Source organism: Pleurodeles waltl, chromosome 9 (genome assembly GCF_031143425.1).
Source record: "Pleurodeles waltl isolate 20211129_DDA chromosome 9, aPleWal1.hap1.20221129, whole genome shotgun sequence".
Lineage (NCBI taxonomy): Eukaryota > Metazoa > Chordata > Amphibia > Caudata > Salamandridae > Pleurodeles > Pleurodeles waltl.
In genome coordinates, this window is record NC_090448.1 from 973198519 (window position 1) to 973223461 (window position 24943).

At 44.0% G+C, this 24943-nt stretch overlaps 1 long non-coding RNA gene across 1 annotated transcript in view; it reads right to left on the reverse strand.

The window, feature by feature from the left end:
* LOC138258751 (uncharacterized) overlaps window positions 1-24688 on the reverse strand; it is a 90284-nt gene extending 65596 nt beyond the window's left edge. Inside the window, exon 1 of the long non-coding RNA XR_011198548.1 lies at window positions 24613-24688. This is a non-coding gene — a long non-coding RNA (uncharacterized lncRNA). The remainder of the gene's footprint in view (window positions 1-24612) is intronic.
* Window positions 24689-24943: the final 255 nt, after the last annotated feature.

Genomic DNA, 24943 nt, shown 5'->3' on the forward strand with positions numbered 1-24943 from the left:
AGTAGATCAATTCATTGTTTGACCTCCTGGAACAGGCACCATTCATAATATCCTCCTAGCATCGCTCCTTTCTTTAGGGGTCTTGAACATTTGGGATGAAGACCCTAAAATGTCTTGTGCAAAGCAATGACTTGGCAATATGGACAAACAAAGCTATGCCCAACTAATTAATTTGCCAACTCATGAAGCTGGCTACAGTTCGTGCCTCCTTTTCCATAAGCTGGTCATCAAAATCTGCCAATCAGCTTCCTGGTCAGATCATTCTCTCATCCACTTTTCTGTGCAAGATCCTCTCTTAAGGAGAAGGGAATGCCCCCCCTTCCCACTCATCCCGGACTAGAGGCCTAAAAATGGAGCAAACTGAGAACTTCCACCATTCTCTTACAGTGGAGGATCTCAACCATTCTGATTACCTGACTGACATCCTTAAATGCTGCCTCCACATCACCCTGCTGGACATGAGGAGACCAAGACTGACACAGAAAAGAAACTCAAATCCACTAAAATTAAACACAACAGTGCTTGTCTGGAGAGCTTTGTCTCTTAAAATGTAAAAAGTCGATCCCATAAAAAGGGTGGAAAAGGTCTTACCTCCCACAAAACAGATGCACTTGCCACATTCTAACAGTGGCTGCATTGAAGCTATTCTTAACGTTTCAAAAGCATATTACCAGTCTCGTATTTCTATAACGAACAAGTCTTCCAAAGAACTCTTTCGCATCTATTAAAAAAATATCTTAATTCCTTCACTCTCTCAAGAACTCTGTGAGGACCTAATGTCCTTTTTCAAAAACAAATTTACCAAACTCCTGCTCAATGTAAAACTTAATCTGCCTCAGAAGAAAGCACTTGCACTTTTACAAAATCTAGCTCAACTTGGACATAATTGACATTAATAACCGAAAACACAATTGTCAAGCTAATCAATTAAATCAAAATGTTACCACAACATCAGACCCCTGCTTTGCTTAACTATTAATTCTGGACAATCTGCATAAGTATCGAAAAATTAGCACATTGGTCAACACTCCCCTAGTGGCAGACACCTTATCAGTTCTATTAATGTCCTCCCTAGTGACGTTACCTCATAACACACTGTGACCAAAACATCTAGTTGTCTATGATTAGAGAATTATAAGAGCAGTGCGTTCACTGCGTTCTGTTGGTGCAGGGTCACATGAAAAAGAAAGAAATCAGGTTTTTGGTATTTAGGGGCAGATTTAAGAAACGTGGTGCTGCATCCAGTGCGGTGCCACTTTTCTTGCGCCCCTTAGCATCCCCCTAATGCCACCATGTGTGCGCTGTATCTAAGATATAGCGCACCATGATGGTAGTTAGGAAACTAGCGTCAAACTATTTGATGCTAGTTTGGAGCTTTTCAGGATTAGCATCAAAAATGTTGATGGTAAGCCTGCAAAGCCCATTGAGGCCCATTATAAATATTGGTGTGCCTCCATTTAACGCCTGCTCTGAGCAGGTGTTAAAAGTGCTAAAAAAATGACACATTTTTTGGCCCCACCTATTGGGAGAACGCCCCCTTTGCATACATCATGCATGGCGCATGCATAATATAGTGCAAAATGGTACAAAGTGGCACAATGCATGCATTGCACCACTTTGTATATCTCATGCAGCGTTTTTGGCCATCCAACGCCACATTAGTGTAAAAGAAAATGATGCTAATGTGTCGCTAGTAGGTGACGCAAGGGGCTCTTAAATATGCCCATTAGTGGTTAGGTGTTCTCGTTGACTGCAGTCTAGAAGGATTGGTGTAATTATATTTCGTTAGGAGTATCTATGTAGAGTTACATCTATAGGAGATGTATGTTATATTAATTGTTGTTTTGTCCTGCATACATCGAAATAATGCACACCTTAACATTTTACATATGTATATCGCAGTACAGTTATTTAGTTAACATGCAAACATTGAAAACATCAAATAAGTAAACTGGTGCATTACTTACCCTTTCAATTGAGGAAAGGACAAACTAAGGCAGATGTAAATATCATGGCAGTGTGTTGAGTTTCACCAAGGCACTCAGCCTAATGTGAGTATGTGAAGCTTCAGGTCAGGCCCTGAAGATACAGGCTAGGATGGAGAAGGCAATTGGATTACGTGTCTCCTACTGCTAAGCGGCCTCCAGAAGATGAGGTAAAGTGTGGGTGACAAGGAATTCAAGATGATCTTTAGGAGAAACGAGGAAAGAAGAAATTTTGGGGAGCGAGTGAAGCTGTCAGAACAGATGAGGACAGGAACGCGAGTCAGAGGTAATGAAAATAAAATAAATTGCAAAATAGATTCTGCCCAGAAGCTAGAAACAAATCAATATGTAATGCCCACCCAGTTGCAACATGAGCAAACGAGCAGAGAATATAGCGAGGAAGGAGTGGTACATGCGTGTGATATAGGTGCCGGTGCTACATATATTGAGGGGCTCAACTAGATTCACCACATACGTGATGAACTATAAAATATCCATGCATACATATCGAAGTCTAAGTTTGTTAGTATAGTATTACACATTGTGATATGTAGGCGTGCCTAAAATAAGCGAAAGATATTCTGCTTACAGAGTCTTCGGCAGGCACTAGAGGGCTGTTCACATAGCTCTGGAATGACAGCCACCTGCCTCAGCCAACTGGACAATGCACTCAAGAAGATGGTAAAAAAAATATGTTACCCCGCTGGAACTCCAAGTCGGCATTTATCAGCTCTGCTATACCCAGGGTTGGTACCAAGTGGCTCATTGGAAATTCAGACTCACAGTTCTGGAATGCACCTTTGCAGGGCCTTCATTTCTGATCACTTGTAGCTTCTGGTGTGAATTTTGCTGTGCTACCTGTCAGGGCGCTGTGGACTGTTTACAGGTCATGACTGGAAAATGTGGATTGCGCATAAGCATTCTCATCCAAAGGCATCTTGTTGCTAGGCAACACCCAGTAGGAGGAAGCAAATGTGCTGGAACAGTGTTGGGAAAAATTGATTTGGCAGGGAGATGTAAATTTCTGTAGGTCACCAAACACAAAGCTTTAGAGCAGAAACCAAATGAACACAGAACATGCATCCTGTTATGTTTACATGGGATCAGGGGAATCACCATTTTGTGCAGGCAAACACTGTTCCAAATGGACACCTTTCACACCCATACATGGTCGCATGATCTCAAACACAAGACATACATGTAACACCCCACTTATATATGATCCCATTTATAGTGCATTGCATGCATTTTCCATGGCAGAGACGCATACCTGCTTCACTATCCAATTGACCATGTAAAAGATTTGTATCTATGTGAACAGCCTCATTTGCATTGAAGCATATGTCACTCCATGGTCTGGTGTAATAGCCGTCGTCAATTTTAGGGCAGTGTACACTTTCGGGGCACTCCCCAACCAACTAGGCTCTATTGGCAAACGCCTCATCTTCAGTACGGAGCACCTCCAGTTGATTTACAGATTTTTTTGCCCAGTGAGGGGAATTTGGAGAAAGCGGCCAGCATGCCCAAAGCCTCCGAAGACTCTGGTCGCTACTCTTCCCATACCTAAAAATGCATGAAATCAAGAGCACAAACCTAACACAACCAACGCACAAGAAAAAAACAAAAATAATTACCAACCTACTAACTACTAATCTTGGGATCCAGAATAGCATGCTACTTTCCTAAAAAGCACTTCAATGTTTTGCCAGGGGTCTCAGGTGCTATATAAATACATTTGCAGTTACAATTACAATATTCTGTGCAGTCAGCAGCCAGTTTTTAGCTAAACCATGCAAATAGCATGTCCATGAACCCTCACTTCAGGACACAAAACCTGTCTTTAAAACCCAACAAGCATTTGCAAAGCAATAGGTCTCACATTTGCTCGAGTTAGAGCTATTAGCGTTGTAAACTCCTGACTAGACTTTTATTGCCACACATATTGAAAATTAAAAGTAATACAGTTTCACATAAGTGAGCCAATTCAAAGTGCCACACCATGAGTGTGAATGAGATACACAAAAGAAAAAAGAAGTTCTCTCACAGTCACGACTAATTGCAAAAGTGCAATTAGTCATATAACAGGGTCGATGTCCAAGGCGGTAACCAAACCGCCCAAGGAGGGACAAACGTAAAGCATTTACTAATGATACAAAGGAGTTTTGAAGGGCAGGCCTATGAACAAGCGATAGCGATGGGCATGAGGTGGGCATGGCTAAAAGTCCACATAGATACCAACACCTTGGAAAAGCAGCTCTTGCGCGCGGCTATGCTCAACCTAATGGTCCCACTCACGAGAGACTTAAATTAACAACGTTTTTCTTTTTTTTTTCAGTACAGCACACAATTCATGATACTCTTTTTAATATATTACTATAACTCATAATGCATCTTACTCCTTTCACTAGAATGTTCCTGTTTGAAAAACAATCATACATTCTAAGCCAGTGTAATTCTTGTAATGTCAAAAGTGTGAAAAAGTAAATAACAACATAACATAGCATAGCAGTTTAAGAAATTAGCATCCTACTTAGCATACAACATACCGCACACAAATACGACAACATGTCAAAAGGTATGTTACAATGTAAGAAAACATAAATGAATACCACACCCAAGAAATGAAATTGCACTTGTTCGTGGGCTTGCAATAGAACGAGGGCTGCTTTATGAGTGAGAAAGCTAAAAAAGCTGAAAAATATCAACATAATAAAATAAAAAAGAGGTTCTTCTAAATGGTGGAGAAATTCTGTACATGTCTCAGGCTAGATATGTAATGGTAACATTGAGGGCGTTGCAAGGATGGAGTGCTCTAGCAAAAAACATATTTGGGCAGAGTGCTACAGACAAATGGTTTGTTTTCATAACACCTTCCGAGCATTAGGCCAGGCCTGTTGAATTAATCTATTCTTGTGTTTTTTTTTTGCTGAGCAAGAAAAGGAACAAGCAATGGCAAAGCCAATAGGTCTCGCCTATACAAGAGCTATTTGCTTTGGCTATGTGTTTTGCCATGTTGTACACCAGTGTGGCTTCTGTTCAGCAAGGCTAAATGTTAGTGGCATGGAGTTTCAGAATGGAGTGAGGGAGTAGAGTGTTGTAGCGTGAATTTGTTTGAATGTCCTAGAGTAGAGTAGGAGTAGGTGACTGTTGCAGAAGGGAATAGAGTTCAGTGGCTCAGTGGCAGAGTGTGTGCTAGAGTAGAGTGGAATAGGGTGGAGTGGGTTGGTGTGGATTGAGGTAGTGGGGTGGATTGGATTGGAGTAGAATGGTGTGGGGTGGTGTGGATTGGATTGGAGAGGGGTGAGGTGGATTAGATTGGAGTGGGGTGGACTGGAGTGGGGTGGATTGGAGTGGCGTGGACTGAACTGGGATGGGGTGGGTGGATTGGACTGGAATAGAGTCGATTGACTGGGGTAGATAGTGATGGATTGGAGTGAGTGGGGTGGATTTGAGTGGGGTTGATTGAGTGGGGCGGATTGGATTGGAGTAGAGTGGAATGAAATGTGGTGGGTAGATTGGATAGGGGTGTTGTGGGCTGCAATTGGATGGATTGGCTTGGAGAGCGGTGGGTGGATTGGATTGGGGTGAGTGTATTGTATTGGGGTGAGGTGTGTTGGATTGGATTGCGGTGGATTGGATTGGGGTAGATTGGAGTAGGGTTGATTGCTTGGCGGTGATGAGGATTGAGTGAGGTGGGGCTGATTAAATTGGGCTGGACTGGATTGTAGTGGATTGGATTGGAGTGGGGTGGATTGAAGTGGAGTAGGCTGGATGGATTGGCTCGGAGTGTGGTGGACTGAACTGGGGTGGAATAGGGTGGACTGAGGTGGATTGGAGTGGAGTGGGGTGGATTATAGTGGATTGGAGTGGGGTAGATTGGAGTTGGGTGGAGTGGATATAAATGAGGTTGGGTGGGCTGGAGGGGTCGATTGAATTCGGGTCGGGTGGCTGGGATGGATTGGAGTAGGGTGGATTGAAATGTGGTGGGGTAGATTTGATGGGGTGTAGTGGGCTACAGTTGGATGGATTGGCTTGGAGAGCGGTGGGGTGGATTGGATTGGGGTGGGTGGATTGTATCAGGGTGAGGTGTGTTGGATTGGATGGGATGGATTGGATTGGGGTGTATTGGAGTAGGGTGCATTGCATGGCGGTGATGTGGATTGGGTCGGGTGGATGGATTGGAGTGGGGTGGGGTAGACTGACCTGGGATGGTGTGAGGTGGGGTTAATTGAACTGGGCTGGACTGGATTGTAGTGGAGTGAATTGTAGTGGAGTGGATTGGAGTGGGGTGGGGTGGATTGAAATGGGGTAGGCTAGATGGATTGGATTGGAGTATGGTGGACTGAACTGGGATGGGGTAGGGTGGACTGGGGTGGATTGGAATGGAGTGGAGTGAGGTGGATTGGAGTGTAGTGGGGTAGATTGGAGTTGGGTGGGGTGGATTGGAGTTGGCTGGAGTGGATAGAAATGAGGTGGAGTGGGCTGAAGGGGTAGATTTAATTGGGTGGGGTGGATTGGACTTGGGTAGATTGCATTGAGGTGGGGTGGATTGGATTTGCATGAGGTGAATGAGACTGCAGTAGGGTGGACTGCAGTGGGGTGTACTAGAGTGGGGTGGATTGGATTGGGGTGGATCGGATTAGGGTGGGATGAATTGGAGTGGATTGGAGTGAGGTGGATTGGATTGGGTGGGGTGGATTGGATTGAGTGGGTTAGATTAGGGCGTGGTGGGGTGGAGTAGGTTGAATGTGATGGATTAAATTGGGGTAGATTGGATGGGTGGGGTGGATGGTTTGGGGTGGGGTTGATTGGATTGAGGTGGGGTGGATTGTAGTGAAGTGGATTGCAGTGGATTAGATTGGAGTGGGTCAGACTCGATTGGAGTGGGGTGGATTGGATTGGTGTGGGGTGGATTGGATTGGTGTGTGGTGGATTGATTGGAGAGGAGTTTACTGGACTGAAGTGGGGTAGATTAAGGTGGTTGGAGTGGGGTGAATTGGACTGGAATTGGGTGGATTCATGTAGACTAGATTGGACTGGAGTGTGGTGGATTAAAGCAGATTGTATTAGTGTGGGGTGGAACTGAGGTGGATTGGGTAGTGGTAGACTTGATTGGAGTGGGGTGGATTGGACTGGAGTGGGGTGAGTTGGGTCGAGTTTGACTAGAGTAGGGTGAGTTGTATTGGAATGGGATGGTTGGGATGGATTGGAGTGGGGTGGATTGGACTGGACTGGGCTAGATAGGGGTGGATTAGATTAGTGTGGGGTGGATTGGATTGGTGTGGGGTGGACTGGATTGTAGTGGGGTGGATTGTGGTGGAAGGGAGTGGGGTGAATTGGGATGGAGTAGGGTGGTTTGGGGTGAGGTGAGGTGGATTATATTGGTGTGGGGCAGATTGCTTTGGACTGGAGTGGGTTGTATGGGATTGTACTGGGGCAGGTTTAAGTGGGGCCGGTTGGAGTGGGGAAGGTTGTGTTGGGTTAATGTTGGGCAAATTGGAGTGAGGTAGATTGGAGTGGGGCAGATTAAAATGGATTGGAATGGGGCGGGTTGTTTTTGATTGAAGCGGGCAGACTGTTTTGAATTGGAGTGGGTCAGATTGCTATGGATTGGAGTGGGACTGATTGTTTTGGATTGGAGTTGATCAGACTGAAGCGGGGCATATTGGAGTGGGACTGATTGTTTTGGACTGGAGTCGGGGCAGACTAGATCAGGGAAGATTGTTTTGGATTGAAGTGGGGCAGTTTGTATTAGGGCAGATTGGAGTGGGGTAGACTGGGTTGGTGTGGGGTGGATTGGATGGGAGTGGGGCGGATTGGGTGGGGTGAATTGGGGTGGAATGGGGTGGATTGGATTGGGGTGAGGTGGATTGGATTGGAGTGGGGCGTATTGTTTTGGATTGGAATGGGGTAGATTGGAGTGTGACAGACTGTTTTGGATACGAGTGGGTCAGACTCGAGTGTGGCGGATTGAAGAGGGCAGACTGTTTTGGATGGAAGTGGGGCAGATGGGAGTGGGACAGAAGATTAATTCTGGCAGGGGGAGCAATGACTGCTCCCCTTTGTCAGATAAAAAAAGTCAGGGCAGAACGGAGGCAGAGGAAGGCATGGATGCTACTGCAGCCAAAGCCTCATGTGATTTTACTGGCCAAAATTACCAGGTGGTAAATTTGGCTCAGGTGTTCCTGCACAGTTGAAAACCATGTGCAGGAAAAACACCAGGCCAGTTGTGATCAAGCAGAGCAGCTCCCACTCTGTGGTACCACCCTGCCAGAAAAGTAATCATGCCCTTTCTGTTCAATATGAGATGCCGAGAACTCTGGCTTCCTGTGGAATCCATTGCACATAACATTTCAGCTAGGAGTCAAATCTCAGCACAACGGGTGGCAGGCTGAAGCCACAGCAACAATACCTGGGATCTTGCCTTGCGCCAGAGAAGGAGCCAATAGTGACCTCATCAAAGTGACATCACCACAGCTCTCAGAGCCAAGCTGCTTGTTGCTATGAGCCGCAGAGCTATTTAGTTCCAGATGTGGCACAGATGCACTGTCCTGTACTTTATAATCGCACAGTGTTGCTGATCCAAGACTCTGCATGCAGTTGGCTTTGCCTATGTCAATCAGCGACTATGTGAATGAATGTTGTTTTGGAACATACAGTGTAAACTGAGTTCCTTTGAGGTACTCCCAATAATTTTGCAAGATACAAGGCACAGGGAGATAACCTGGTTTGCCTATGGCCATCCAATTTGGTCAAGTTGGGGAGACAGAATTCAAACACAAATCTGCCACTGAGCCAAACGTCCTTATCTCCCAAATGTCCTATTTTGATCGTTTAGCCATTAGGAAAGTTGCTAACTTTCCTGAATGGTTAGGTCCTTTGAATGGTCAGTACACAGGCACTTCTTTTCATAAGTGAAAACACTGGGCTGGACATTTCTTATTATCAATTATTGTGTTGGATGTTGAATTGTGGGTCTCTAATGCCACACTATCTTCTTGACTAGGTCTTGGGCTGCTCATCTGGCTACCCTGAGAGTCAAGTGCTAAAGGGGTGTATTTGTTGCTCAGTTATCAGTGACCATGGTAAGTCAAGCATCAGGATTAGCAAGTGGAGACAAGTGGTGGGACTAAATAGATTCCAGTTCCACTGTTCATAAATAATAAGTTAAGCATCTGTATACTACACTACCTGCACAAAGTTATGTTGGACACCAGGTTGGAAAAATAGATTTGAGACAACCTATCCCTCGACTATTTAAGGAAGCTGTTTTGGGATAAGGGTTGGGGAGGATGCAAGGATAGAGAAGTATTTTTTGTTAGAGACACTAGGAAATGAGAAGAAAGTGGTGGTAGACTCTGCAAGAGTACTGTGGAAGTGACCCAGGTAGAAAGTGCCTGTTTTTCAAGCTCTCTTAGCTCATAGTACAGGGCTCCCTTTAAGCACACCCTTAGTACAACCCCAAGGTTGATTTCCATATTGTTGCTGAGACAATCCTCTTGCAATTTAGAGGGTACTCTTGTCACCAGTACCAGTGATTGCCCCTTTAGGTGGGTCCGCTGTTGGCCCTTCTGGAAACTAAGGCTGAGAAAGAGAAGAAAAGGCTAGGAAGTTTGAGAGGGTGATCCTAAGACTAGATCTCCAGAATCAGGAGGAAAGGTAAAATGAGAAACAGGAGTAGTGGGCCTGAGAAGAGAAACAAAGGGAACGAGAAGTTGGGAAAAGGGAAAGGAAAGATAAGTTAAGTAAAAAGCAATACGTGGAGAAAGCATTGAAAAACCTCCAGGGCAGCAGAGAGCTCTTGAAGACGTATTTTGATCAGAAACAGACACTGGCACTAACTAGGTACCAATAGAGTGACAAGGCATCCGTTTTGAACTCCATTTACCATGGGCTTTGAAGGACAACAGATGTGGGTCACAGAGGGTGGTCCAGGAAATCTCTGATGTTACTTTCTTAGTCGAAAGACGTGCCACATAAGAACCCAGAAGGGTGTTGCATGTGAACAGGCTGATAGCCACAAGAAAGACTATATAGTGAACATCCTGAAAATGGCAGAGAAGATTGAGGAGGAAAATTAGCCAGTACCTTACCGTATTGCACAGTGATGATAAGGATGACTCTCTGGACTGCTTAAAATTTGCCCATGACTGGACTCCTAGACATCAAAAAGAGTGTAAGGAGGCACTGGGATGGTTTTCCCATCTCTTCTCTCTACCTCCAGTGTTGACACCCATCTATGTTCACAACATAGTTTGAGGGGACCTCTTGCCCATGAATCGCAAGACCTTTAGGATGCTGGATCAGGTTCAGGGAAGTATCAAGACAGATGTTACTAATAGGTTGCACGTGAGAGTGATTGAACAATCTTCTGGTCCATGGGACACCTGGTGGTGTTCGTCCCAAATCAAGGGTCAGTGGACCTAGGCTTTTGCATGGATTATTACGGTCTCATTTTGGTGACCAAGACTGATGCATACCTGATGCCCCGAGCTGAGGAGCTGTTGTACAGGATGAATGCACGAGGTACTTGAGTACCTTTGATGTGACCATTGGCTACTGGTGCCTAGTGCCAAAGAGAAGACTATGGGCCATATGCACAAATATCAGCAAATTGTGAGTCACAAAACCTGATGAACAGTGTCAATGACACGGTTTGCAATTCTCAGTGGGGTTGCAAATGGCCTACTTCATAAATATTCATGAGGTAGGTCGCATTTTACGACCCCCATTGGGAATGGCCACACTCACAGAGATAGTGGCCTGCTGGGGACAGCAGACCACCATGTCTGTGACTGCTTTTAAATAAAGCAGTGTTTTTTTAAATGCAGCCTGTTTTGGTATTTAAAAAATAGAAAAGTTTTATTTTTTCATTTTTTCATCCATTCACAAAGGGGAAGGCGTCCCATGGGGACCCCTTCCCATTTGCAAATTGGTTAGCACCAATTTGAAATTGGTGCTAACTGATTGTTTTGTGACCATGTTAACGCCTCCCTTTATGATAATTTTTTACACATCAGGACTCGTTTTAGGCCAATTAATCTTTTGACCCAGTTGAAAGACACCTTAGAACGAGATAGCTAATCAATATGTCAATCAATACGTTTATGATGTCATCAATATTTATCACAACAATACATTTCACTTTAGTCAGATTCATTAATATTTAAAACACTACCATGACCTTTCAGCCATGAATAACCACAATGGTTTAGTAGAAGTTTATAAGTTTTATTCCCTATTAGTTACAATCTACTAGTAGGTGCGTCAATCTCAAAACCAAGAAACATAATAGCACAGTAACGATATGGCAACTTTGATAAGATTTAATTAGAGCGAGAATCACAAACATCAGAACATAACACAGCATGAACATAGATCAATTTAGCAGAGTGTCAATAGCATCTGTTCAACAAAGCATGGATTCGGTCGTTTATCTATTTGCGTCAATTTGGTGAACACCTGCCCTAACCACTGATTAGCATTCGCATGTTGGGCTTCATGCAAAAACAATTTAGAACATCAATTTGGAAAAACATCTAGCTATGGTCTCTGTCAAAAGTAAGCAGTTGGTACCTAGAAAGGAAAAGCAAACAGACAAATTACAAATGCATTGTCATAATTACCCTCCAAGGATTAGGTCAGCACACAGGTTCATTTTTCGTCTTCAGGACATCAGTCAAATCACCATCTGTCAGAACTCAGCTCCTGGGCAAAAGGGCACTTCCCTCATAAGGAGGTAAAGTGTAAAAATTGACAATTCTAAGGGCGAGGATGGTTTTAAGTAAACCAACAAGTCATCAAATAGAGTGACAAAGTTTCTGGATAAATCAATAGCATTCCCTACCTCATTCTAAGTGGCTCTCCGTGTCGTGGGTTTTATCCCTTTTCCGTTGTACATTCCCCCTAAATTCTATTGGACATTTGTTATACCCCACTATCTTTAACCTATCAGAAAATTCATTAGGTCACCCAAATCTTCACCCCATATTATTTTACAAGTCTTTGATTGGTCTCCATAATTGACGTCTTCAGAGGTGGCACGTCCGGTATGATTTCATCCTTTTGTAACATCTTTGGTCAGTAACTTCATTGTCTCACCGGTTTGAATGACCTTGTACATTACATTAATCTACACTGTTTCATTTTAATTTTAACATTTATTCTGCCAGCAATGAAGAACGCATGAGAACGGATCTAACATGGTTACATTCGTCTTTAGGCTCATGCTAACTTAAGGCCTATAAGGATTTCAGCACAGATTCAGTAATGCAATCATTAGTACAAACTTATTTAGACATAATATAAACATTTTAGTCATCATTATTAGTCTACGTATACATTGGTGGCCACTCCCCGTGGTCACATTTCAGGTGCACATTTAAGCAAATTACTATTACAGTTTCTACCCAACATTATCACACATTAATTCATAAACATTTTATATTAATATGGATTATATAAGCTATGCTCTCTCAACCACATTCACGGTCACAAAACAATCATACATCACACTGAAACTCGCAGTTAGGAAGGGAATGCCCCTTCCTAATTGCGACTCGCAAACCCATTTTGCGATTTGGTAAATAGATTACCAAATCGCAAATTTGGGTCTGTGATCGCAAAATGCTTTTTTCTTGTCGCAAATGGGCCTGATTCTGCAAATCGGCCCAATTGCAACAAAAAAAAGCTTTGTACATCTTGCCCTATGTTCTCTATATCAGGAGGCTTATATACTTGGGCTGAAGAAAGCTCTTGCCAATTATAAGTGCCTCCTCAACTTCTGTCAGAGCTGGAAGAGTTCTGTGTGGTGTATCTCTACAAGATTGCTTTATGTATTTATTCATAGACACATGAACCTCCTGGAGGAAGTGTATGTGAACCTGCAGGGAGTTAAATTGACCATGAAGGCCACCAAGTGGTGATTTCACCAGTTCTCTATAGTCTACCTTAAGTATCGGTTTGGCAATGGGAGAATTTGCCCCTTGAAAGGCTCCAGCAGTGTTGGGTTGGGAGTTATACATAGCACACACCTATGTGTGAGCTGTACTAGGTCTCACCTGGTACAACAGGAACTTTGGGACAGTTGTTGCCTAGCTGACAGCCCTTACTTTCAAGAAATAGAGCAGCAGATTTATCTATATCAGCCATTAAAGGGCCTTTAACAAGGGAGCTGGCCTTCAGTGGCCAGTATAACCCATCAATGGCACGCTATAAAACTATTAGAACATTTCGTCCAATCAGGGCACAATGTTCTAATTATTAAAACAAGGGCCTCACAGAGCCTGTGGCGGTTAAAATTCCCTTAGGCTCTGTGAGGCCTTTGTTCACAATTGTTGCTGTGAAAGACAAACATGGGAATGCAGGAGCTGTGCTTGTACCAACCATTAGAAGTCTAGAGCTACTCCATTGTCTTCAAAGGAGTTCTCAACGTTCCAATCATCTATTCTGTGGAAGGTCAGTAGGCCTCTGAGGACCTGAAATGATCATTATGTCATGCTTCCGTTCTGAAGGGACCTTAGAATGGTCAGCTCTTGATTGTGGAGGCTGATGCTTTTAGTAAGAGACTTGGAAGGTTCTCGTTCACTTAATTGCAAGGGAAGGGAGCATCCAGTTGTATTAATCATGTACAGATTGCTTCCTAGGGAAAAGACATTGGTGGCAATTGAGAAGGAGCACTCTGTATTAGTCTGTACCCTTTGTAGATTCCAGCCCTACCTACATTCATGTCTGGAAAACTATTATGAGAAAAAAATAAATGCTATTAAAAAAAATGATATGGCACAGCTGTAGGAAGCTGGCTCTGTATATACTATACTAAAGTAAGGTATAGTGTGTACCGAGTCCAGTGGATCACCGGAGGCTTTACAGAGGCTAAACTAGATAATACTAATGCTCTCTTTTGTGGTAGTGTGCTCAAGCAGTTAGGCTTATCAGAGGGTAGTGCTAAGCATTTGTTGTGCACATGCAGTCAAAACATTAGGAACACACTCAATGACTAACTCCAGGCCAATGTTTTATGTATCAAAAAATATACTTAGTTACTTTATTTCTAGAACAAAACAGATCTTTGTTGCAGGTAAGTACAGTTTCAAGAATGTATCGCTTTCAAGTATCGGATGCACTTTGTTTGGAATTCACAGATAAAACAGTTTTCAGGTAAGTAATACTTTTCAATTTCAAAAGTAGGCACTTAGTGCAATTTTTCATAGAAAGCAATGCATTCCTGGTGGAGGAACAGTAACAACACAATTTGCAAATAAGTACTTGACTTACGATCCCAGTCTTCGTAAGTTAGAGTGTCCACAGGGCAAAGTTCAGGAAGACACCAAGGGTGCACCACCAGCAACCTGGGCCGGCCAGGTGCAGAGGTCATAGTTGGTGTTGGATGCCCAGTTGAATCCTATGGAGGCTGGGGGCACTTAGAAAGAAACAGCTTGCAGATAAGTACCCATGTCTTTAGGGCACAGGCCTAGGGGGTATTGATCAGAACCTGGGGTGGCCACAGGTCAGAACCACACACACACTCTCAGTGGCACAGGGGCGGCCGGGTGCACGGTGCAAACACCATGCCAGACGCCCAATGCTTTTCAATGGGGTGAAGCCAAAGAGGCTGCAGGCTTGGTCCAGGGAGTCAGCTGGAAAAGATCAATGGCTGGACAGGTAAGTAGGGACCTCCCTGGACGTTGATGGACCATAAGTTGGGTTTACCATGGCCAGGGGGCTGCGGGTGCAGGGGTACCTTTAGGCATTGGGAAATCTTCACCTGAGCTGGTCGCGGTCAGGGGGGTCCTCTGGATTTAGGCTGCAGGCGTCATTGTGTTGGTCAGGAGGGGTCAACCCATATTGGACTCAAAGTCAGAATCACCTGGGGAACTTCTCTGGACCGATGGGCCCACCTGTACACGGCCATGAGCGTCAGGTGCAGAGTGGGCAGTACTCACGGATCCGGGACCATTCTGGAATACTCCTTGGGGGTTTCTTTGTGGACAGGGCCACTGTCCTCAGGAGTTCTTGGTCCTTAGGTAGGCAGGCAGTCCTCTGAGGGTTTGTAGAGATTGCTGGACCTGCAGGATGCGTCACCTTTTTGTAGCAAGAGTCTTGAAGCTGCAGACAGGTCGGTAGGGCTGGGGCAAGTCAGTTGTCGTCTGGAGCCTTCTCTGCTGGTGCATCTCTTCAGCCCATCTTCCTTTCAAGTTGCCAGGAATCTGAAGAGCAAGGTTCAGGGGTGACCATAATACTAAATTTAGGGTCATTACAGGGGTCTGAGTGCAGTGGTCAATGGCTACTGACCCTGAAGGGTGGCTGCGCCTTTCCCCTGCCCACTCCCTTTGGGGAGGTGTGCGCATTCTTAACCCTATTGGCTATCCTCCTCTGAACTAAGATGGAGCATTCTGCCAGGAAGGGTTCACCCCAGCTCTGGGCACATAGGGTTGTCCCAGCTGGGGTGGATACTCCTCCTGGTGTTTACTAATTTTCACACCAGACCTGCCGCCAAAAGTGGGTCCTGGCCCGAGGACGGGCATCTCCACTAGCTGGAGTGCCCTGAGGAAGCAAAACAACAGGCAGGAGCCTTTGATGCTCACCTCCAAGTGTTGCTGTTCCTGCAGGGAGGAGGTGTGAAGCACCTCCACCCACAGCAGGCTTTGTTCCTTATCCCTGAGAGCACAAAAGCTCTCACCCCATGGGGCCAGAAACTCGTCTGGTAGTGGTAGGCTGGCAGAGACCGGTCAGTCACACACTAGAGGGTTGTGTGATTATCAGGGGCATTTCTAAGATGCCCTCTGTGGGCATTTTACATTAAATCCAACACTGGAATCAGTGTGTGTTTATTGAGCTGAGAAGTTTGATACCAAACTTCCCAGCATCCAATGAAGCCATCATGGAGCGGTGGAGTTCATAATGATAAACTCCCAGCCTATGTACTAAATGTGGCTACACTGCACTTACAGGGTCTAGGAATAGGCTTAGCCACTTTAGGGGCATATTGTTCATGCAGCTATGCCCTGCCTTAGGGCCTTAAGGCCTGCTAAATGGATGACTTACCCATGCCACAGGCAGTGGTTTGTGGGCATGACACCCAGGGATGGGTGGCATTTCGACTTTACCTTTTAATTCCCACCAGCACACACACGCTGCAATGGCAGTGTGCATGTGTTTGGTGAGGGGTCCCTTAGGGTGACATATTACATGCTGTGGCCCTTGGTACACTGGTGCCTTTTACAAGGGACTTGGCTGTGTGCCAGAGGTGTGCCAATTGTGGAAACAATGGTACAGTTTAGGGAAAGAACACTGGTGCTGGGGCCTGGTTAGCAGGATCTCAGCACACAATCAGTCAAATTAGCATCAGATATCACGCAAAAAGTGTGTGAAGGGGGTAACTATGCCAAAAGGGACACTTTCCTACAACATCCAGTGTTGATTGTGTCATAGTACCTTTTTTTTACTTTCAGCCATGCTTTACAGCAGCTGCTCCACACAGCAGCCATGCAACAACATGGCTAAAAAAATATTGACAGAGTCAATTGATCTTGCATAGGAGAGACCTATTGGTTTGGCAGCAGTCGGACTGCTGCGCAACATGGCTAAAAGTATTGACAAAGTCAATATTTCATATAGAGGAGACCTATTGGCTTTCCCAGTGCTTGTTATTTGGGCCCATTTTCTGTCTTAGGGTGGCTGTGCCCCTTTCAGTAAAGCATTGCCACATAACATTTCTAAAAAAAACTCAATCCGTCAGCTCAGTAAACGCCAGCAACTCGCTTCACAGACTTTCTCTATCTAGAATTAATCATGAACAAATATTTAGCCGTGTGGTGCCTCGCACTGCCCATTGTTTTCTCAGTATTTGCAAAAGTCATTTGGGTGGATTTTACCTTGTTGGGTACTGATCTATGACCTGGGAAACCAGCACTGTGTGTCTTTTCAGGAAAGACCCATGCTATCCGCAGAGCCAATTACTCAAGGGGCAGACTGCAGCATGGGAGCTGACCACCGGCTGAGGTCGTGCTGCGTCTATTCATGTACTGAGACAGTGGGATGATTGAGATTACCAGGGCTACGTTCAAGTGCCCAACAAGAAGGGTCCACGATCAAGCCGGAAAGGTATGTCACAAACTCAATGCACAAATACATAAAATAAACAAATTAAGAAATAAGGGTACAGCTATGTTATGGTTAAGGGATTTTTTGTATTAGTTGTCACATTATAAAAGCCACCATGCCACACCGGTGAACCACAAGGATTAGGAAAGTCACGTTTAACAGATTATTTTACAAATGCAGATAAAATACATTTGACACGTCTGCCTTGTGGGCTTGAAAGCAACAGATTTTACATTCCAGGCTTTGAAGTGAAGGAAACTAACAGGGGAAGGAGGGGAGACCTACACTGTTTGCAAGCCCTGAATTCAGCCTGAGAAAGGATTCAGACAAAGCATCAGTGGGCCCAAAAGTATGCGATCTGTTTAGAACTGTAATGTTCTCTCAGAAGCTTCTGGTTTTTGTACTACATGTTAACCCTAATCTGCATCAAATACTGCCATTTTACAATCACATTTCGCCTGCCTATGTTGATGCTATACAAATAGTAAACAGTAACATGGAGCTAGTGGGTCCACAGAAGCACACAGTGCTTCAGAGCATAAAAGAGGGTGGGTGGGGTAACCAATGGAGGAGGAGAGGGAGCAAGAGCTAGAGAAGCATACAATAAAGACATCTGGAAAACACATGCATTTTCATGGAGTGCTTCATGAAAAAGGAAAAAAAGAGTTCCTGAAAAACCGGCACTCGTGGAAGAATAGAAGGAGCGAGCCAGTCAGAGAGGTGGTAAACAGGCTATGGACAAAGGCAAGCTGGACAGCCTAATACAAATATTGCTAGCTAATAGGAAGTAAGCAAATTGAGATCCTACGGGTGATTAGTCGCACTTCCTCAGAAAGTGTTCGCGTGTTGCTGTGAACAGGTTTAGCTTTGAGGCTTATCAGGGCTTCATATACTTCAACCCACGCGCTCAACATCCAACTTTCCTGCCGCTGCTCGGGCAGCGTGACTATTCTTAGTTTTACTATTACAATAAGATCTTTTTCCTTTTTCTCCTACTTAAGCCCACTTAGCTGCCCACTATCTACTACCCTGACCGCACGGCCCAGCCTTGATGAAGTCACTTGTGTGACGAAACACGTGTTGGCTGTATTTCTCTGATGACATCATGATTTCTAATTTCCACAATTAAAGACACCATCTAGCAACAAGACTCAAGATTGTCTCTTTACCTATACTTCTTCAAAACCTTCAACGTACCACCGGGGATCCCTTATCCTCACTACATGATTGGACAATATATTCTGTGTGCTGTGGCCAATTTGTTTCAATTTTGCACTTTAGAAATTACTGATTGATTGATTGAATATGAGTGACAAAATACAAAGCCAATGGTAAGCAATAGACAGAATGCATTACTATGCAAGCATATCCCCAATAGGTCTTTGCAGCCAGACAGCCCCGCTGTCTGGTAGGTTTCAACCTAAAAAGGACAGAACACAAAACACAGAGAGTCACCGTAGAGAAAGGGCGGAATTCAGAGCCTTTAGTCAGCCATGATATGGCGTAGGTTTGTTCCATAAGATAGGAAGATAGACATTACAGTGGGATATCAGAGATTCCTACCGGAGGCATAGAACATTACCATAGTGCTTCAAATTCAAAGCACTGAAAAAAAAAGCTGACTCTTCATTTCCGTCTGGCAACCATTCAGTATCTTAGTTTGCTCTTATCTTCAAGGCCTTGTTTTTAACCACCTTACTCTGCATCTATTCTCTAATAACTTACTCACTCCCCTTTCATCTGGCGTCCACCTACTCCACTCTACTGTGACCACTCTACTGAGACAGCACTCACATCTGCCCTACTTATTCACTGAAGCCCATCACAAACATCTATCAATGATGCAAGTGATCACCCCTCCTTACTTTCCTCCCTCAAAGTCCTAAGCAAAGCTGGCTCTACATCAACTAGCTCTCTTTGTCCTCAGTTACCTGGGACTCCAAGACTTTGTTTGAATCCTCTCTACATGTCCTCGTCCCTTAAGGCTAATGCCTTGTTCTGCTCTTGTTTTCTCTTTACCCCATTCCCTTTGGTGACAGCATCTCCTCCCTTGATTTTTCTTACTACCTGTACACTAATCATGCCAAATGTTTCTTGTATTCCCTACCTTATCACCCTTCCTCCAGTCATGCATTTCAAATTGTTCTACAGATATTTACCTCTAGGTAGCACTACACTTGCTGAATTAAGACAGAGATCTTACGCCTTTCTTCATCTACTGCACCTGTTTTTACCGCTCTCCATCAACTTCCTTCCTGACATTCTGACAGTCGCTGCCACTGTGAGAAACTTTGGCTTTCTCCTATCATGTGATATGATTCATATCAATTTCACTGCCGCCACAACTCAGTACCAATTACGGAAAATGTAAATTCTGAAGCTGCTCCCTTTCCATGCAGCCAAAGCAAAGATTTTTGTTCCCGGGAGCTGGGTTATTGTAAAAGTACCTCACTTTGCTGACTACTGCTTTGCCACTCATTAGGCACACTTCTCCTCTTCATAGCGATACATGCTTACTGCCTCTCTCTCTCTCTCTGACAAAAGTGAGACCTTAATAAGTAATCAAGGCTACTCTTTAAAGGTATCTATGGCTTAACACCTATCTTTTAAGCACTTTTATCTGCTGCACAAAACGTATAAGCTACTTACCAGAATTTTCTGGTATCACCCAAATAAATGAATAATAGAATTAAGTGATTAACAGAAGCAACAGAGAAATTGAGAAGAAAAAAATCCCAGCAAATTTCTGAAATGCTTTGTTGGTAGGTTCGAGGAGGACATGGAGGGAGGACTCAAGCAAACTTCCAAAATGTTTTGCTAAAAGGATTGAGAAGGCTATGGGGAGAGAAAATCCTGAATAAGATACTGAAATGCTTTGGTGATAATATATAGAAGATATAGATATAAGATATACAAGGGTTTAAAGGCAGAACATTCCAATAAGCGCCCAAAATGTTTTGCTAAAGTGAGTGAGAAGGCTATGGGGAGAGAGAATCCTGAATAAGATACTGAAATGCTTTGGTGATAAGATATAGAAGATATATATATACATGATATAGAAGGGTTTAAAGGCAGAACATTCCAATAAGCTCCCAAAATGTTTTGCAGGAGGGTAGCCTGAACGAGGATTCAAGCTAGGCAAAGATCTGCTCTATCACCAATAGCTCTTCTGAAAATGTAAAACATATCAATGAAAGAGTGCAGATTATAGTACTTGAATATGTATGTGATTAGGGGTCTTTAGAACAGCTTATAAACTATCCACATTTTACATAGTATGTAGTATAGAGAGAATTTAAGTAAGACCTTGTTGATTCTAATGAGTCCATACTCCCTTGTATAGTCCTGAAGTGGCCATAAACAGATTGGCCGAAACGCATAGACTATATACTATACTATTCCATGCTGACAGTTGGAAAAGATCAATTGACTTAAGAACTGCCAGCCTAACCACACTGGATGTTCTGCACATTAACATTAGGTGAGGGCTACAGTTAAAGTGGACTATATCTTGATGGACCTGGCTTGACAATATGCATTGGACATTCTATTTATATGTATACCAGGATACTGTGACTGTGTTTTTAAAGATTTTGTCATTTCCCTGGCATGAAGAATTTATACGATAAATTGTTGAAATTGTATCGTAAATTGTTGAAATTGTATCGTAAAACTGAATGAGGTGTCTGTTAATAAATTGGTCAAAAGATGCTGTTTTCCAATAAAAAAAGTTCAATTAATAAATTGGTCAAAAGATGCTGTTGTCCAATAATAATTCACGTGGTATTGTCGACTAAAGTGATCAAATGTATCCCGCTAGAGTTACTGTTGTTATTTTTCTACACAATTTGCCCAAACTTTAGAGGGTCATTTGGGCTAACCTGCCACCCTCCCCACCCACCTAGATTTGTATGAAATAATGACAAAAGCTGTGGTTGCAGTAATAAGAGCAAGAGCGAGGAAGAGCCTTATCACCACCCTCATAAATGGTGTATGTTTGCAGTTTTGATCGCTGGTGGTGAAAGTTTCAATGGCGATACTGGGGTAACCGGTCAAGGATTGTAGATGGGTGTGTTACCAGGGCTTGTCACATGCCTCTTTTTTTCCTTTCTAAATCTTGTTCTGTTGTTTGTTTATCTGGTCATCCTACCTTGGGATGACTTATTCCTCACTCTTTTGCTTTTTCTTTTTTGGCACAATTTTTCACTTGTTGGTCTTTTTTTCCAACTCTCTTGCTGACCCTTATTCACAGGTAGTTTGACAAATGGCTATAATATAAGGATAAGCATATGATAGGGTGTTGTTAGAGTTTTGGATAGTATTTGTACTCCGTACTAGAAATTAACATCATACACACATCTTGACAGCTCAAGCGATTTTCCTCCAGTTTGCCTCTGAAGAGAACATGTACAATAATACTACTTTCCCTAAGTGCCTGGCCACAGAGCTGGATAGGATTTGGCACCAGTACTTTGTGGAGAAGCACCCTGACGATCTGCAGCTTGTATGTGGAGCTGCATTATTTCTGTTTCCCCCTATCTGCCATCAAGCTAGGAGACCTTCCGCTAGCCATAACTAGATTTACAGGTCTGCTGAAAATTTTGTCAGCTGACTAGAAACATCCCCGACAGTAAGGACTCCACCAACCAGAGGTTTTTAGTGATTACCCTTATATATTGCCACCTGTGTCACAGCATCCACTCTCTGAATTGCTGGCTTTACTCAGAGTCTGTGGCCACCAATGCTGTGTGATTTGAGGGTCTGAAGTCCCCCTCTACCCAGTGAAATGTTAAGGTTCAACAATTAGTAGCCCTTTATTGGATCCTTTAATAATGGTCGTTGGTCCATATAAAAGCACGTCCACCTGCCAGGGGAGCCTTCTTACACTAGTCAAAGAGGGCTAATGACTGAATGCACCTTGCGGGCAATGAGAAAATAAATGCCTCTGAACTAATGCGGTGGGAGATTTCTCCAAGCGCGTGAGAGACATGTATGGTTATTTTCTGCCAGAGACACCATGTTTGACATCGAGGTCCCAGACAGGAAAGATATCAACTGAATGGTGTTAGAGTGGCTACTTTAAATAGAGCGTCCTCTCTGACGCCATTACCACAGGCTTCAGATACGCCCCAGCTTTTCCAGATGTTGGAGCGTCCAGTGGTCCCGCTGTCAAGAATGCTATGTTCAACAACCTTTAAATTAACTTAGGTGAAGGCCTATATCAGTTTGGAGGTCTGCCGTGAGGTCAGACCTTTAGTTTTGAAAAAAATATACATATACAATGCATTCATGCATACAGAGGCTTTCAGCCCTCACCTCTTCATCCCTTGGACTCTTGTAGCCTCATTCACATTTTGCTTTCACCCACCATAGTATACAGCATGGGACACAGGCTCAATCAACTTCAGCCTTTGGCTTACCTGACTGTGAGTGATGGCATTTTGCTCTTCCACGATGTGCCTATCGGTACAATATTTACTCCACTTCAGTGATAGGGACTATTAGTGGAATTCTGCTTTTTCATTAAAAATACATTTTGGCTTTTGGACAATAATGGTTATAGTTAGGTGAGTGTCCGACAGGTCCCCCAACACTACTACTGGGCTGCTTGTGTGTCAGTTGTGATCATACAAAAACCATCACAAACAAAATAAGCATGGGCAAACCCAAAGGTCAGCAGCCAATGCCAGACCTGCTGACTTTGCCAATGATTATAAGCAAATGCTGTGTTTCTGCCCTCCAGTAACTCAGACTCTTTGTTCCCTCACATATTTTTTTTAAAATAGTGATTCCTGGAGGATCTGGAGGCAGGGACTTCAAAGAGATTGTGGCTCAAGTGCTACAATTACAAAAATTAAAATTATATAAAACAATTACAAGTCCTGCTCATAAGTTACTGTAACTCTATTCAAATCATAAATGAAAGCCGCCATTTTGTGTTCTGTTGCACACAGTTTGTAAAAATGTTTCTGGGGCCTTATCTCTGGAACCATAAGTTTACACCGCTGTCAATGCTTAGTTTGTGTAGGGGCTAGAAGTGTTGGACACTAGCTCTCAAATAAGAGGACTATGACTTATTCTTATCATATGACTTTGGGCCTGATCCAGAGTTTGGCAGATGGTGATCCGTCTGTCAGGGTGGCGGAAGACATTACGTCCGCAACCCTGACAGACTACTATCTGCCAAATTTAGTGGTCACTGCTGACCCAGTTGCCCCAGGTGATGGACTTAAAAAAAGGTCATTAACCCATCCATCTTATATAGGGTGGACAGTGTAATGCTTTTCCTTTTATGGCCCCTACTCCAAAGGGCAGACAAAGGAACCTTTCTGCCGAAGTGGCCAGCTAATGTAAAGCTGGTGATTCTCCCGACCCCAACAGGGCAGCAGGTGGACGGTCAGTCTGGCGGACAGGTCACTTAGTTGTGTTTGCAGCAGAGTAGCCTGTTCACCAAACTTCAAGTCAGCCACTTTCCGGAGCAAGAGAAAGAATGACAGGAAGGAAAGAAAGGAGGAGCAAGACAAAAATAGGATAACTGTGAGAAAGTGAGAAAGGAGAGATGAAAAAGAAGAAGCAAAAGTCAGAGGAAGAGAAGGGTGGTGGAAGAAAGAGGCAAGAGGTGTGGCCAGGACAGGATAGCCAAATTTTTCAACAACACTGGCGTTTGGCAGCACCAGTAACAGACTACTATAAACAAACAAAAAAGTAAAACACAATTTGGGTCCCTGTAACTATTTATTTATTCGTATATATTATATATGAATTTATATTCCAAATTGGGCACTGACACATTGTTGCATTTGTAAAGCGCTTTGATGTCAACACAATGTGATTCATGTTATAGAAAACATCAAACAAATAGATAAATAAACAACATGCCCATTATAGAAGAGGGATTTCCTTTGAACGGTTTGCACAATAGCTCTATAGAGCCAGCCAACATGAAAAACAATGGGACATTATGGAGTCCTTATTGTTGGTGTCTGAGACTAAGTAAAGAGTCTAGCTTCTCCACAGCGGCCGTCACAAAGAGACTCTGCGGTCTATGTTGTGTGTCCTGTATAAACGATCAGTGTTATAACAATAGATTAAATCGGGTCACTGAGATCCGGCAGTGCCTCGTAATTAGATTTGTGTCTCCTGAGAGGTCAGCTCCTCGGAGGAGCCGGCCATCGGATACCCTCTCGGACTCCTGGGCCTCTCCGCGCGACCCCCACACACACGCACACCAACCGCCTCCCGGGAGGCAGCGCCCAGCGGCGCGCGTGGCGCAGTTGGATGACTCGCAACCATAGAGTTGTGAATGGGAGCCCGCGGGTGGGCGGTGACCTCAGGCCTTGTCGCAGCCTCCGGCCCATTGTGCGGCACCGAAGTGCGTCCGGACTCGGGGCAGGAAGAGCCTGACCCCGACAGGTGCCGTGGGACCCCGGATTGCCTGTCAGGCGCTGCACTGTAGCGGAAAATGGGAAGCGAAGCTTGTCCTGTATTTCTAAAGCGCTTGCGCCTCTCTGTGACTCCCTACCTTGGCGCCTCGTAGCACTCGACCGACTTGTCATCCTGGGCACATCTGGTGAACAGGACTCGCCTTTGTGTTAGACCGCCGAAGTGTGGCTTATTTAAATTTCTGTCTGTATTGTGCTTGCCGGGCCTGTGTATATTGCTTCCACATGTTGTATTGTAATTACATTTACATGGCACTTACTAGCCTCGACGAGGCGCTGAAATGCTTTATGGCGAGTACCATACTGCCCCAGAGCACCAAAGTCAGCAGGTAATTTACTTCAGTTTGTTAGTGAATTTTTCTTATGCCAACCTTGGCTCTCATAGTTCGTGATAGGAACATCCTACCACCT